At 45.6% G+C, this 17,142-nt stretch overlaps 1 pseudogene; it reads right to left on the bottom strand.

Annotated features, from left to right (window-relative positions):
• Positions 1-796: 796 nt before the first annotated feature.
• On the bottom strand, positions 797-15,891 carry LOC137321555 (transcriptional activator protein Pur-alpha-like; annotated as a pseudogene).
• Positions 15,892-17,142: the final 1,251 nt, after the last annotated feature.

Genomic DNA, 17,142 nt, shown 5'->3' on the forward strand with positions numbered 1-17,142 from the left:
TTTACAGCCAGGCCAGGAATTACCAGTTCCAGAACAGAGTCCAATCCCAGAAATAAACTGCAGCATGATACAATCCAAAAGAAAAACGGGGCCACGGGGCTCCAGACAACATTCCCTCCTTATATTCCCAAAATAAACTCCCAGAAAACCCACAGTGCACCCTCAGAAATAAACCTGAAACTTCATAGGGGGCCTCCTGCAGTCGTCCCTCTGAGAAACCACAGGTGCCCATAAAGACCCCTGGCATAGACATAAAGGGGCCAGATTCCATTGCCCTTCCAGTGCTCTCCTGCATTAAATCTGGATGGAGTATTCCAGAAGGGATTTTCTGCTGCAAAACAACAAAAATTATCCACATCCAACAGTGTTGAACCAACGCCAATAAAAATTGATTTTTCAATTTAAAGGGTACTTTGCTCTTTTTCCCAGAAATGGCCAATCCAACCTGCTGCTCAGCTATTCTGCCTCAGTGCCCTCCCCCCACCCCGTATCCCCATATTCTGAACTCAGGGCTCCCACTGACTATCCATTTGCTGATATCTCTGCTGCATCAGTACTTGGGACAAAGGCACTTCATTCTGACAGGATTGACAAATCATTAAAACAAAGACTTTCCCATCGACCAACAAACAAAGAAAACATTTTTAGGATGGAAACTTAGCGTAATTTGTTCAAAACAAGGTAAAACATAAAGGCCCCGAAACTCCACAGGAGTTCTCCTGATCTCCTGCCATAAATTTAGCAGGAAACCAGAGGAACCCCCAGAGAAATTACATAAATGACAAAAAACGTCCATTTACACCGTTTCCCCAGGGGTTCCACTGCCCTCCTGCCGAAGCTACGGTGGGAAACCAAGAGAACACCTGACAAATTTCAGGGCCAAACTCCTTTACATTTTTCTGAAGTAACTAAAAGCTAATGCACAGGTACTAAAAGCGATGAAAAAGGCTAATGAAATGTTGGCCTTAATCTCAAGGAGGCTGGAATTTAAAGGAGAGGAAATGATGCTTTACTTGTGCAGAGCCTTGGTTCGACCCTGTCAGGAGCACTGTGTTCAGTTTTGGGCATTGAACCTCAGGAAAGATATATTGGCCTTGGAGGGGGAACCGCGCAGATTCACCAGAATGATACCAGGGCTTAAAGGATTAAATTAGGAGCACAATTTGCAAAACTTGGCTGGCATTCCCCTGAAGGTTGAAGGGTGATTTATTCACGAGACTGGTTATTCAAGACTGGCCAGGATTTGTTTTTTTTCTTAACGAAGTGATTTCCTCCCCACTCCTCATCCTGCAGTGTAAAAGCACTGTTTAAAATGAGAGAAGGATTCGATATGGTAGATCGAGAGATGCTATTTCCACAGGTACGGGAATCCAGAAGAAGGGGGCATAATCTTAAAATTAGAGCCTGGTTATTCAGAGTGAAATCAGGAAGTACTTTTTCACACATAGGGTAGTAGAAATCTGGAAGTTTCACCTCCAAAAAGCTGTGGATGCTGGGGGTCAATTGAAACCTTCAAGACCGAGATCGATAGATTTCTGTTAGTTAAGGTTATATGGGAATATGGAGCAAAGACGGGTAAATGGAGTTGGGGTACAGATCTGCCATGATCTAACTGAATGGCGGAACAGGCTCGAGAGGCTGAATGGCCTACACCTGTTCCTATGTTCCTAACTTTGCTGAAAATAATGTTGATTTCTATATCCCAATGTTCATTTATTAAATAAAGTTTGTTTTATGTGTGACAAATGATTGTTTGCACTTTGAAATTTTCCAGTTGTTAATTTTTATTTTTATTTAAGTATTGATAGCATTGACTATTCATGGCACTGATCATGTTTTAAGGGGATTGGGTTGCTGGTATGTGGAAGTGAAAGAATTTTGAAATAGATTCATAAAAGATCTCAATTGGTGATTCTCAATTGGGGAAAGGCCATTTTTACTAAGCTAAGAAGTGATTTAGCAAAAGTGGACTGGAAACAGCTACTTGAAGGTAATTCAATGTCAGAGCAGTGGGAGGCATTCAAAGGGAAGATACAAGGGGTGCAGAGTAAACATGTTCCCACAAAGAGAAAGGGTGGGGCTGCCAAATCTAGAGCCCCCTGGATGTCAAGGGGCATACAGGGTAAGGTAAGGCAGAAAAGGGAAGCTTATGTCAGACACCGAGAACTCAATACTACAGAAAACCTAGAGGTGAAATGAAAAATGAAATTAGGAAAGCAAAGAGAGGGCATAAAAATACTGGCAAGTAAAATCAAGGAAAACCCAAAGGTGTTTTATAAATACATTAAGAGCAAGAGGATAACTAAGGAAAGAGTAGGGCCTATTAGAGGCCAAAAAGGTAACCTATTAATGGAGGCAGAAGATGTTGATATGATTCTTAATGAATACTTTGCGTCTGTCTTCACAAAAGAGGGACGATGCAGAGATTATAGATAAGGAGGAGGAGTGTGAAATATTGGATGGGATAAACTTGCAGTCCTCCCTCTGAGAAACCACAGGTGCCCACAAAGACCCCTGGCATAGACATAAAGGGGCCAGATTCCATTGCCCTTCCAGTGCTCTCCTGCATTAAATCTGGATGGAGTATTCCAGAAGGGATTTTCTGCTCGAAAACATTAAAAATTATCCACATCCAACAGTGTTGAACCAACGCCAATAAAAATTGTTTTTTTCAATTTAAAGGGTACTTTGCACTTTTTCCCAGAAATGGCCAATCCAACCTGCTGCTCAGCTATTCTGCCTCAGTGCCCTCCCCCCACCCCATATCCCCATATTCTGAACTCAGGGCTCCCACTGACTATCCATTTGCTGATATCTCTGCTGCATCAGTACTTGGGACAAAGGCACTTCATTCTGACAGGATTGACAAATCATTAAAACAAAGACTTTCCCATCGACCAACAAACAAAGAAAACATTTTTAGGATGGAAACTTACCGTAATTTGTTCAAAACAAGGTAAAACATAAAGGCCCCGAAACTCCACAGGAGTTCTCCTGATCTCCTGCCATAAATTTAGCAGGAAACCAGAGGAACCCCCAGAGAAATTACATAAATGACAAAAAACGTCCATTTACACCGTTTCCCCAGGGGTTCCACTGCCCTCCTGCCGAAGCTACGGTGGGAAACCAAGAGGACCTGAAGGGATTCGCAAAATTTCACATGTTCCCCCCACCCCGAAGATTTATTGGAGTTATTAAAGAAACCCTGGTGTGACTGTTTTAAAAAATCCAAGGTCTCTCAAAATGGCTGCGGTCAGACACATGGCCGAGGGCCGGCAGATTTGAAATTGCATTCTCAACAACTCGGCAGGCTTCGTGTTTCAGACAGGTTTCTTTAAACAATGCAGCTGCATTCTAGCCCTGAGGCAAGCTATCAACATGGCCGGCCAACACATCAAAATTCGAGCAGGAAGAGATCGCAGGACAAAAGGTGAACCATCAAGGTACATTCGGAACAATGGTAAAGCAGTTAGCGAACAGATCGATACAGGAAACGGCCATTATGTAAATGGGCCAGAAATTAGGTCCTTTGTCTTAAAGCAGTTATGGAACTCAGAAATACAGGAATTGGCCATTAATGTAAATGGGCCAGAGATGGGGTCCTTTGTCTTACGTTTCGTGCTTAAATCAAACAATGAAGAAAGCTGATGAGGTATGAAAAAAACCTGTTACCAAGAGGGTATAACTGGGGCTGCCCAGTATCTCTCTCTTCTCTTCTCTCTTCGCCTCTTGGCCCTATCCTGTCTGTCTGCTAGCAACTAAGAAGGAAGCCATCCAGTAAACCTCGCAACCACATGTCGACGGCAGCAGCAGGCACAGGGGCCAGGCCTTTTCATCTGTTTTCACCGGTGAGCATTAATTTTCTGGCTGCCACAAGACAGCTTAGCATGGGTGTAAGGTTGGGGGTTAAAGGGGATATTGCTAAACTTGTGATTTTAGAATTTTCCCTCGATGTGTCCGTTTCTTCCAACCCGATAAGTGTAAGACTGTATTACATCCATAGCGATTTCTTTCTTTTTATCTTCTGTATTATACTGTTTACCTTGTAGTTTTAGTTTTCTTATTAATAAACATTGTTTTTCCTTGTACCAATCCACTGGTCTGTTTGTCTGTCTTTGTTACCACTCGATAAGTCCTCAGCTCAGAATCAGGAAGGGGTAAGCGATTCACAACCGCACTGCTGGCAGGGCAGCTCAGGAAAACATAACTGGCTGACCTATTATAAGCCCGAGAAACAGTAAAAAACCCCTTACAGAAATGGCGAGCCAGCCAGGAGCTGAGGCGAAAGTGTGTAACAAGGCAGACAGTGGTGCGGAGGAGGAATCCGCAATGGAGATAAGGTTGTCTGCCTATGTGTGCGGCAAGGTAAATATCGCGAAAAAGTGGGTGGGCGATATGTTAAAGGCCGAGCGTCCCATAGATGCAGCCATCCAGTGGACAGCAAGTACACAGTATAAGAAAGGTATTGAGAAGGCGGTCTGGCTCTTGTGTTTTAAAAAGGAGGTCTTGGTACTAGACCGTGCTGTAGCAGCGCGAGCAGCCAAGATTAAACAGTTGACCCTAGAGCTGCAGGAAAAGACAGCAGCTGAAGAGCAAGGGGTAGCAGCGCTCCAGGCAATAAACCAAGAAAGGGCGCAGATGGCAAGGGACCACCAGGCAAAGGTAGAGCGCCTGGAATACCAGATCGCTGAGCTCAAAAGTAGCACTAGGGGTAGAATGGAACACCTGGAATACCAGGTCAGAGAGGCGAGAGGCAGTGAGGTTAGGTTAATGGATAAGATCCACAGCCTCACGCAAGAATTAAAAGAGCAGGAGGAGAAAGTAGGCGAGGTAAAGGCAGCATATAAGCTGGCCTGCGCCCAGAGGTTTGAAGAGGCAGATCATGGCCCCTGCAGGCAAGAAATAGAACGTTTGGGCATGGCCTTAGCGAGGGCGAAGGGCATGGTATGCCTCCTTAGCCCGAAGGCGGGCCAGTCGGATTTTAACGGCAACCCAAACAGGGAAGTCCCACAGGCAGCTCCCAGAACGACACTGGTTAGGGAACCAGAGGCTTCACAGCCATCACCCATAGCCCCGAGTTTTCAGGAGGTCTGGCAGCAAGGGGGGGTGGAGGATGAAGCATTAGGGGAGACCCAGCAATTCCTGGTAGATAGACCAGGACCGGGACCAGTGTACCCCCTCCGACAATGGAGGTACGGCCCGCCCGCCGATGGCGAGGACCTAGGGGCCATCCAGAACCAGTTTGTAGTGCCGCATGGCACCCCACAGCTCAGGGCCATGGTTAGCCATATCCCTAAGCTTACAGTGGAGGGAGACCCCTCTCTACACTTCCGTGAGATAGAGCAAGCAGCGTGCGTTAATGACTGCGATGAAGCAGAACAAGCAAAAATGCTGCTGTTTTCTCTGGGGGGTGACCTCCTCCAAACCTTATCAGATGAGTGCAAAAGGGGGCAGAAAGATTACGAGGGGTTAAGGGATGAGATATTGGAGGCCATGGGACTAAATGATGGGAGTCCGTTCGCCCGGGTGGGAAAAATGGTACAGCTTCCCGGGGATTCCCCACAGGCTTTCGCAGACAGGCTGTGGCCAGTCTACCGGAGCGCATGCCCGGGAATGCCAGGGCGGACACTCCTGAACAGAGATCAATTAGCCCACTGGCTCCGCTGTCTCATGACAAACTGCCTGCCCCAAATTCGAACACGAGCTGCGGCCTGGTTTGACCCCCGTAGCCCCCAGACCACCAAGGGGAAAGTCCACGAGGTTAAATCAGGGGCCCAGCATAAAAGGGAATGGCACCAGGAAGGGAATCGTCAGACACATGGCCGAGGACCGGCAGATTTGAAATTGCATTCTCAACAACTCGGCAGGCTTCGTGTTTCAGACAGGTTTCTTTAAACAATGCAGCTGCATTCTAGCCCTGAGGCAAGCTATCAACATGGCCGGCCAACACATCAAAATTCGAGCAGGAAGTGATTGCAGGACAAAAGGTGAACCATCAAGGTACATTCGGAACAATGGTAAAGCAGTTAGCGAACAGATCGATACAGGAACCGGCCATTATGTAAATGGGCCAGAGATGGGGTCCTTTGTCTTACGTTTCGTGCTTAAATCAAACAATGAAGCAAGCTGATGAGGTATGAAAAAAACCTGTTACCAAGAGGGTATAACTGGGGCTGCCCAGTATCTCTCTCTAGCTGCTCTCTTCGCCTGGTGGCCGGGGTCCTGCTGCTCACTAGCTCAGACTTGAGAAGGAAGGCCATCCAGAAAAACCTCGCAAACGCAGCAGGAGGCCAGGCCTTTTCATCTGTTTCACCGGTGAGCATTAATTTTCTGGCCGCCACAAGACAACCTAGCATAGGTGTAAGGTTGGGGGTTAAGGGATATTGCTAAACTTGTGATTTTAGAATTTTCCCTCGATGTGTCTGTTTCTTTCAACCCGATAAGTGTCAGACTGTTTTACATCCATCGCGATTTCTTTATCTTCTGTATTATACTGTTTACCTTGTAGTTTTAGTTTTCTTATTAATAAACATTGGTTTTCCTTGTACCAATCCACTGGTCTGTTTGTCTGTCTTTGTTACCACTCGATAAGTCCTCAGCTCAGAATCAGGAAGGGGTAAGCGATTCGCAACCGCACTGCGGGCAGGGCAGCTCAGGAAAACATAACTGGCTGACCTATTATAAGCCCGAGAAACCCCTTACAATACAGTTCCATCATTACATCTCTGCTTTTGCATTCTATACCTCGGCTAATAAAGGAGAGCATTCTGTATGCCTTCTTCACAACCTTATCTACCTGTACTGCCACCTTCAGGGACTTGTGCACAAACACTCCACAGTCTCTCACTTCCTCTCCCCCTCTCAATATAGTCCATTTATAGCGTATTCCCTCTTACTGTTTGCCCTCCCTCAGTGCATTACCTCACACTTCTCCGAGTTGAACTCCATTTGCCACTTTTCCAACCACTCCACCAACCCATTGATATCTTCTTGGAATCTACTGCTATCCTCTTCACTATCAACTACACGGCCAATTTTTGTGTCGTCTGCAAATTTGCCAATCATGCCCCCTACATTCAAGTCCAAATCATTAATATATACCACAAACAGCAAGGGACCCAACACTGAGCCCTGTGGCACACCACTGGAAACGGATTTCCATTCGCAAAGACATCCATCGACTTTTACCCTTTGTTTCCGGTTACTGCGCCAATTTTGGATCCAATTCCCCACATTTCCCTGTATCCCACGGGCTTTTACCTTTCTGACTAGTCTGCCATGTGGGACCTTGTCAAATGCCTTACTAAAATCCATGTAGACAACATCCACTGCACTACCCTCATCAATCCTCCTGGTCACTTCCTCATAGAGTTCAATCAGATTTATAAGGCATGACCTTCCCTGAACAAATCCATGCTGACTATCCCTGATTAAACCATGCCTTTCCAAGTGACAGTTTATCCTATCTCTCAGTATTGATTCGAATAGTTTGCCCACCACCGAGGTAAGACTGACCGGCCTATAATTGTTCGGCCTTTCCCTTGTACCCTTTTTAAACAATGGTACTACGTTTGCAGTCTTCCAGTCCTCTGGTACCTCTCTTGTATCTAATGAGGATTGGAAAATGATCCTCAGAGCATCCGCTATTTCCTCCCTGGCTTCCTTCAATAGCCGAGGAAACAATCCATCCAGTCCTGGTGACTTATCAACTTTCAAGGATTCCAGTTCCCCGAGTACTTCCTCTCTGGCCGCAGCCGGGGAGCGGAGAGATGGGAGGGAGTGAGGGAGGGAGTGAGGGAGTGAGAGAGTGAGAGAGCAATTTCATGGGGGCAGATTGCAAGGGTAGGATCGTTGGGGTGTTGAAATGGGGATGGCGGGGTGGAGATCGGGTGTGGGGACTAAAGTGGAGATCACGGTGGGGGAGGGAAGCAGGATTGTTTGAGGGGCTGGGGAAGCACTCCTGCTCCTCCTGGCCCACAAGCAGTGCCGAACTCGGTGGGGGGTGCTGAAGTGGAGATCACGGGATGGGGGGGCTAAAGTGGAGATCATGTTCGGGGGGCCTGAGGTGGAGATCGTTGGGGGTGAGTGCTGAAGTGGAGATCACGGTAGGGGAGGGGGGGCTGAGGTGGAGATCGCGGTGGGGAGATCATGAGGAGGGGGGGCTGAAGTGGAGATCGTTGGGGTGTTGAAATGGGGATGGCGGGGTGGAGATCGGGCGGGGGGGGGACTAAAGTGGAGATCACGGTGGGGGGGGGGGGAAGCAGGATTGTTTGAGGGGCTGGGGAAGCACTCCTGCTCCTCCTGGCCCACAAGCAGTGCTGGAAAGGCACTTACCTGCTGGATCCGGCCGTTTTCGCCTCCAGAGCCCTGGGAAACCCAGCCCGCAGATGTTACAAATAAAACTCTGCTAAAATCTGAGGCACGCAGCCTCATTAACATATTTAAATTACTGACCCGCCTCTCAAGAGCAGATTAGTCGCCCACCGCCCCACCCCGTCCCGGTTAAACCAATAATTGAAGGGGGGTTGGGGTCGGGTTTCAGATTTTTGAAATTTTAACCTACACCCCACCCCCCAATCACCGCAACTGTCGGGGTTAAAATTCCCCCAAACATTTCAGGTCGTTGACCTTTCATCACAACAAATTTGAGTTCTGATGAAAGGTCATCAACCTGAAACGTTAACTCTGTTTTTTCTCTCTCCACAGATGCTGCCTGACCTGCTGAGTGTTTCCAGTATTTTCTGTTTTGATTTCAGATTTCCAGCATCTGCAGTATTATGCCTCAGTAATAAACATAAGCTGCATAAATAAACAACCCTGCGATCAGGAGCAGTCATCTGTGGATGAGGGCAAGAAAAATGATGCAAAGCAACATTGCACTGGGGAGAGGTCTTTGAAAATTGTAGAGGGTGCTGCTGAGGGCTTTTAGCATGTGGGAGGGGTTCTACTGGGGTTATAGTTGCCAATATTTTGGTTCTTCATGAACCTTTATGCTTCACCTTATTAGGAGCGCATTCATTAGTGCCTTATTTCATAAGAACATAAGAAATAGGAGCAGGAGTAGGCCAATTGGCCCCTCGAGCCTGCTCCACCATTTAATAAGATCATGGCTGATCTGATCCTAACCTCAAATCTAAATTCATGTCCAATTTCCTGCCCGTTCCCCGTAACCCCTAATTCCCTTTACTTCTAGGAAACTGTCTATTTCTGTTTTAAATTTATTTAATGATGTAGCTTCCACAGCTTCCTGGGGCAGCAAATTCCACAGACCTACTACCCTCTGAGTGAAGAAGTTTCTCCTCATCTCAGTTTTGAAAGAGCAGCCCCTTATTCTAAGATTATGGGCTTCACCCATCCTTGGGAACATCCTTACCGCATCCACCCGATCAAGCCCCTTCACAATCTTATATGTTTCAATAAGATCGCCTCTCATTCTTCTGAACTCCAATGAGTAGAGTCCCAATCTACTCAACCTCTCCTCATATGTCCGCCCCCTCATCCCCAGGATTAACCAAGTGAACCTTCTTTGTACTGCCTCGAGAGCAAGTATGTCTTTTCTTAAGTATGGACACCAAAACTGTATGCAGTATTCCAGGTGTGGTCTCACCAATACCTTATATAACTGCAGCAATACCTCCCTGTTTTTATATTCTATCCCCCTAGCGATAAAAGCCAACATTCCGTTGGCCTTCTTGATCACCTGCTGCACCTGAATACTAACTTTATGATTTTCTTGCACTGGGACCCCCAGATCCCTTTGTACTGCAGTACTTTCCAGTCTCTTGCCTTCAAGATAATAACTTGCTCTCTGATTTTTCCTGCCAAAGTGCATAACCTCACATTTTCCAATATTGTATTGCATCTGCCAAATCTCCGCCCACTCACCCAGCCTGTCTATATCCCCTTGTAGGTTTTTTATGTCCTCCTCACTCTCTACTTTCCCTCCCATTTTTGTATCATCTGCAAACTTTGATATGTTACACTCGGTCCCCTCCAAATCGTTAATATAGATTGTAAAGAGTTGGGGACCCAGCAGCGACCCCTGCGGAACACCACTGGCTACTGGTTGCCAGTCCAAGAATGAACCATTTATCCCAACTCTCTGCTTCCTGTTAGATAACCAGTCCTCCACCCATGCCAGAATATTACCCCCAATCCAGTGATTCTTTATCTTGAGCAATAATCTTTTATGTGGCACCTTGTCAAATGCCTTCTGGAAGCCGAAATACACTACGTCCACTGGTTCCCCTTTATCCATCCTGTACTTTATGTCCTCAAAGAACTCAAGCAAATTTGTCAGACATGACTTCCCCTTCGTAAAGCCATGCTGACTTTGTCCTATTAAATTATGTTTAACCAAATGTTCCGCTACTGTCTCCTTAATAATAGACTCCAAAATTTTACCCACCACAGATGTTAGGCTAACTGGTCTATAATTTCCAGCCTTCTGCCTACTACCCTGTTTAAATAAGGGTGTTACATTAGCAGTTTTCCAATCTGCCGGGACCTTTGCCGAGTCCAGAGAATTTTGGAAAATTATTACCAAAGCATCCACAATCCCCACTGCCACTTCCCTCAAGACCCTAGGATGTAAGCCATCAGGTCCAGGGGATTTATCTGCCTTGAGTCCCATTAGTTTACCAAGTACCAATTCCTTAGTGATTTTAATCGTATTTAGCTCCTCCCCCCCTCGAGCCCCGTGTTTGTCCAGTGTTGGGATATTCTTAGTGTCCTCTACCGTAAAGACTGAAACAAAATATTTGGTCAGCATTTGTGCCATCTCCATGTTTCCCACCATTAATTTCCTGGTCTCATCCTCTAAGGGACCTACGTTTGCCTTAGCCACCCTTTATCTTTTTATATAACTGTAGAAACTCTTGCTATCTGTTTTTATATTTTTTGCTAATTTATTTTCATAATCTATCTTCCCTTTCTTAATCAATCCTTTAGTTACTTTTTGCTGTCTTTTGAAGACTTCCCAATCTACTATCCTCCCACTAAGTTTGGCTACCTTATATGTCCTTGTTTTTAGTCGGATACTATCCTTAATTTCTTTACTTATCCACGGATGGCTGTCATTTCTTTTACACCCTTTTTTCCTCAGTGGAATATATATTTTTTGAAAGTTGTAAAATAACTCCTTAAATGAACACCACTGCTCATGTACTGACTTACCCTTTAATCTATTTTCCCAGTCCACTTTGATCAATTCCGCTCTCATACCATCATGGTCTCCTTTATTCAAGCTCAGTACGCTTGTTTGAGAACCAACCTTCTCACCCTCTGATTGGATATGGAATGTAACCATGTTATGGTCACTCATTCCAAGGGGATCCTTAACTAGGACATTATTAATTAATCCTGGCTCATTACACAGGACCAGGTCCAAGGTTGCTTGCCCCCTTGTAGGATCAGTTACATACTGCTCAAGAAATCCATCCCTAATACACTCAATAAACTCTTCCTCAAGGCTGCCCTGCCCAATTTGATTTGTCCAGTTAATATGATAGTTAAAATCCCCCATAATTATAGCTGTTCCCTTATTACATGCCCCGACTGTTTCCTGATTAATACTTCTTCCAGCAGAGTTGCAACTATTAGGAGGCCAATATACTACGCTCACTAGTTTTTTCCCCCCTTATTATTCCTTATCTCTACCCAAACTGTTTCATTATCCTGATCCTTTGTCCCAATATCATTTCTCTGTAGTACAGTGATTCCTTCCTTTATTAACATAGCCACCTCACCTTCCCTTCCTTCCTGCCTGTCCTTCCTGATTGTTAAATACCCTGGCATATTTAATTCCCAGTCATTGTCACCCTGCAGCCATGTTTCTGTAATGGCCACAAGATCATACCCATACGTAGTTATTTGTGCCGTTAACTCGTCCATTTTGTTACGAATGCTACGTGCATTCAGATAAAGAACTTTCAAATATGTTTTGTGACACTTAGTTCCTGCTTTTTCCTTTTTGTCCCAATGTTTGTCCTGGATCTCCTTCGTCTCCTCGGCGTACTTGCTGAAGGTGCTGCCGAACTTGGACCAGGCTTTATAGGGGATGGTGATGGAGATCCTGTAAGAGGGCTTCACCTCACTCACTCGCATGAACGCGCCGTACTTGTTGGAGCCCACGTCGAAGATGAAGCGCTTGCTGTCCACGGTGATGGACGTGCCCTCGGGCAAGTCTGACTGGCCGCACGGCCCGTCGTCCACGCCGTAGTCGTCGATCAGCTTCGCCAGCGCGTCCCTGAACTCGATGAGCCCTTGGGCCGGCAGGGCGATGGTCTGGCCTTGCGTCCCCCCCCAAGCCGGGGCCTCGATTTAAGGTCTGGCGGATGCGCAGCAAGCGACCTCGCTGGTTCTCCTTCAGGTCCATGTAGTACTTGCGGTTCTCCCGCACCAGGAACTCGCTCTTCAGCGCACGGCGGGGCTCGTCGGAGCTCAGGCCGGCGTCCGAGTCCGAGAGGCCCAGCTGCGCGTAGTGCTCGATGAAATCCCCGAGGTAGTCGCGGAACTCGGCCGCCGCCGCCATGGAGAGGGTCAGCCGTCTCTTGTTGCCGCCCGCGCCCGCCTCGGCGATCTTGATGAAGCGTCCCTTGGCGTTCTGCTTCACGTCCAGGTAGAAGCGCTTGTTCTGGATGTCCACCCGCTTGGAGGCCAGCTCCTGGGTCTCCTGCTGCTGGAGGTCGGCCATTTACACTTTTCAAGATGGCTACCAAGGAATTATGTCCTCTTCAACCCATGTTGATTCCAAATTGGGAGTTCAGTTTTGTTTTACAAAACTTAATGAATATCCATTTGAAAGTTTGGGCTTGTGTGATTTTAAGTTCCTTTCTTGGAAAATTGTCTGCCACTTTGTAATAGTTTCATTTCAGGGTCCGTCTCTATGGCATAGAATTTCTGATTTATAGCCAGGCCAGGAATTACCAGTTCCAGAACAGAGTCCAATCCCAGAAATAAACTGCAGCATGATACAATCCAAAAGAAAAACGGGGCCATGGGGCTCCAGACAACATTCCCTCCTTCTATTCCCAAAATAAACTCCCAGAAAACCCACAGTGCACCCTCAGAAATAAACCTGAAACTTCATAGGGGGCCTCCTGCAGTCGTCCCTCTGAGAAACCACAGGTGCCCACTAAGACCCCTGGCATAGACATAAAGGGGCCAGATTCCATTGCCCTTCCAGTGCTCTCCTGCATTAATTGGCAATTAAATTCACCATATAAAGTTAGGGCTAGTACTTAACAGCGTAAGCACCCTTTTAATAACCAGATTTATAATCCTGCAAAGCCAATTAACCTCTTCGGCCCAGAAAGGGAACAATTTAAACTGTTGGGTCTCATTCCTGCAGGTAGTAAACTATTGTTAGAGATTTTTAAAATTCAAAATTTTAATTTTTTTTTCTTACTTTTCCTTTTTTTCTCTCTCTCTTAATCCAATGTTTCTTTCTCTTTATTTCTCTTTCTGTATCTGATTTGACTCAAATTCACCCTCTTACCTGCTCCGTCATTCCTGTTTCTTTCTCAATCCTTAAATCTCATCGGTTCAGGGGATAGACTGTTGGTCCTGTCATTCACTAAGATCCCAGGTGCCCTGTTGCTTGCACTGCCAGCAGCTTACAGGGCAAAAACATTTTTGAGCTGAAGGGTGAGGGGAAATGTCTATCTAACGGGGCTTGCCGTGAGATGTCCCACTCCAGCAAATTCTGGTCCAAGAACTTTCTCCCTCTGCTTCACAGAGGCAATCAGTGCATCCTAGATTAATTGGCCCTTAGCAAAGCCTTAACTAATTTTATTCTTTTTGTTTACACAATGTTTGTAACCCTTTCACGTTGCAGATTTTGGAGGAAAATTTAAAGCCGCACTAATATCAATGATTCTCTTTGTTCTGGGATTTATGCACCTTCTAATTACTCTCCAGTTACTAAATTAGGACAGAAAGGAAAGCTGTCATGTGAGAAAATCCTAAACTACATCCATTGGATTTAAAATCCTTTCTATGTTTGGAATTATCCAGCAGTCCATACAGTTAGTGAATTTAAATTTTTAATAAGCCGCTACAAGATGTCACTAATACGATCTAAAACTGCATTCGAAATAAATCAATTTTGCTGACACTTTGTGCAATTAATCATCATAATGTTCCTATGGTCATTGCAGTTTTCAAGCCACATGAATGTAAAACCATAAAAAGGTGGGAATGAGAACGGGCAGTTCAGTCCTCCCAGATTCCCTATTGTTAATGTCTTTGTACAGAATGAATTTAGTCCATTTTCATTTTCTTGCTTTGGTTCAAAGCCCTCATTTTTCTACTCCCTTGAAAAATACATGCAGTAATTATATCCAGACATATTTATACTACTCTGCTTTGATGAAATTGGTTTGATCTACCAAGCTCATTACATCACATTACTACACAAATTGTAAACGTTCAATGCTACGTGTTAAATATAACTGTTGCACATCACTTACAATTTTACAGCATTAATCAAGGAATAATTAACTAAATTGTCTCTCTAATTAAGAAACCACCAATTATATGGTCAGTTACCCTTGTATCTGGAAGGATAGTGTTTGTCATCACATTGAGCTTTGCTTGCTATATCAGGTAGCTGGGGATCTTTAGTGGTAGCTACATCTCCTGTGGTTTTTGTTACAGATTTTAAGTGTTCTTTACTGGTCTCACTTTGCTGGGCTGAGTCTCACCAGTCACCCAGCTAACTTTATCTTTCAGTCAGGTCTGTCTCATTTTTGCTGTCCTTACTATATGTTTTTTATCTGTTTCTATTTCAATGTGATTCTTTTGTTTATGACTAATTTTAATCCGACTCTAGTACGATTGTTCTTGCATTTATCTTTGTTTGCTCTTTCTTCGCTCTTTGCTATGCCATCCTTTGCTTCCCTCCAGCCTCTCAGCTTACTGCACTGGATCTCAGCATCCTTGCTCACAATCTTTTGCCCTACTGCCCTCAGTCAACTCCCTCCCTCGTGCCCCTGAGTTCCTTCCTCAACTTGTTTCATACTCCCTCCTCAAGAAATCCATTGTAAACCCCTCCACTCTCTCCAACTGCTGCACTATACATGTCAGCACTTTCAACTCTGAGTCAGCTTCAGAGCTTGAGCACATAATCTGGGCACCCCAGTGCAATACTATGGGAGCACTCCAATTTTGGACGTGCCATCTTTTGGATGAGACATTAAACCAAGGCCCTGCCTATGTCTACTCAGGTGGATGTAACAGAGCCCACGGCACTATTCAAAGACAAGCAGTGGAGTTCTCCCAGTGTCCTGGCTAACATTTATCCCTCAACCAACACCTCCAAAACAAGTTAACTGATCATCATTTCATTGTTGTTTGTGGGATTTTGTTGTGCACAAATTGGCTGCCATGTTTGCCTACATAACAATAGTGACCATAGTTCAACAGACATTCATTGTCTGTGAAGAGCCTTGGCACACCCTGGGGATGTGAAAGGTGCTATATTAATGCAAGCTCATTCTTTCCATTTCAAAACTATCCTTCCTCTCCAAATTGCTGGAATGTGTTGCTGCCTTACAACTATGTTCCCACCTCTCTCACCGCTCATTAGTTGAGTTGAGGCGAGGTCTTTGGCATGTCCACAATACTGAAGCTGCACTGGTCAAGATCACAGACAACATCCTGTGAGATTGTGACCATAGCTCCTTATCTCTCCTCATCTTCTTTGACTTCTCTGCTACCTTTGACACAGTAGGCTATTCCATCTTCCTCTGACATCTATCTTCTGCAATCCACCCCACTGGTCTGTCCTGGTTCGGATCTTACATGACGCATTACATTGCTGCCAATAGCTTCTTCTCCTCTGCTTGTGCTGTCATCGCGAGTATAACCCAGAGTCCATCCTTGACCCATTCCTCTTCCGTATCTACATGCTATCCTTTGGTACCCAGAAGCATGGGGTCAGTTATACCTTGCTGTGTCCTCCATTGATCCAAAGGCTGTTGCCACATCATCAAATTACCTGAGCCAAAACCTCCTTCTTGAGAACGTGGGCAAAACAGAGACAATCCACTTCAGCAGCACCTTCAAGTCTCTGGCCTTGTCCATCAACCTCCTTGGCTGCCATTTCAAGCTATGCCAGGAAGCATAGAACCTCGACATCCTGCTCAAACCCGAGCTTAGCTTCCTCTCCCCACTTTCTTCCACCTCTGCAACATATCCCACCTCTGCCTCCATCTTTCCCCTTTTGCCACTGAAACCCTAGCCATGCTTTATAGAACTCAAAGCTTGACTTTTCCAATGCCCTTCTAGCTGGCCTCCCCACATCAGCCCTCCACAAGCTTCAACTCATCGAAAACATTGCAAACCGAGTTTTTACCTGCACTAAGCTCCATGTTCCAATCATCCCTGTCCTCTTCAAACTGCATTGACTCCCTGTGCACCAGCAAGTTGACTTCAAAGTTTTCAGCCTCTGTTTTCAAATCTATCTTTAGTATGGATCAACTTTACCTTAGTGATCTCCTCCTGCCTTTCATCTCTGCATTCACGCTCTGCGTCCCTAACACCAGGCTTGCCGCCACCACTCAATCCTTCTGCTCCTTCATTGCTGGCAATTCCTGCTGCTACGCTCTTGTCCTCTGGAAATTTCTACTCGGTTCCCTCCACTTTGGCACCTCCTCCATCCTGGATTCCCTATTCCCTTTCTCCATGCTTGGTGTCCACCTACCTCCCTTTTCTCATTGCAAAGCTTTCTGAAAGTTGTCTTCTTGCACGTCAGGCGCACTATATAAATGCAAGTTGTTCAATTGTAATTAGCATTGGGCTCAGCTCATATTATAAATTAGCCGCTGCTTATGGAGATGTGAAGATAATTAAAATTGCATCTGATATTATGGGGGTGACTTTCTGCAGGGATTATCCTGCTCGTCTGACATAACTGCTGGGTTTTTCGTAGCTCTTCTGCTGAAGTTATCGCAAAAACTCCCCCCCCCCCCGAAAGTCAGTACCTTACACCACTGACATCATCTTGACAGAGTAGATAGAGAGAAACTGTTCCCAGTCGTGGAAGGGTCAAGGACCAGAGGACTGTAGGGGGTGGTGGTCTGTGTCAGCTTCACCTCTGACTTCTGAGCGGTTCGAATCGCTCCCACTCCCTGGGTTCTA

This window comes from Heptranchias perlo, chromosome 5, assembly GCF_035084215.1.
Source record: "Heptranchias perlo isolate sHepPer1 chromosome 5, sHepPer1.hap1, whole genome shotgun sequence".
Taxonomy (NCBI): Eukaryota; Metazoa; Chordata; class Chondrichthyes; order Hexanchiformes; family Hexanchidae; genus Heptranchias; species Heptranchias perlo.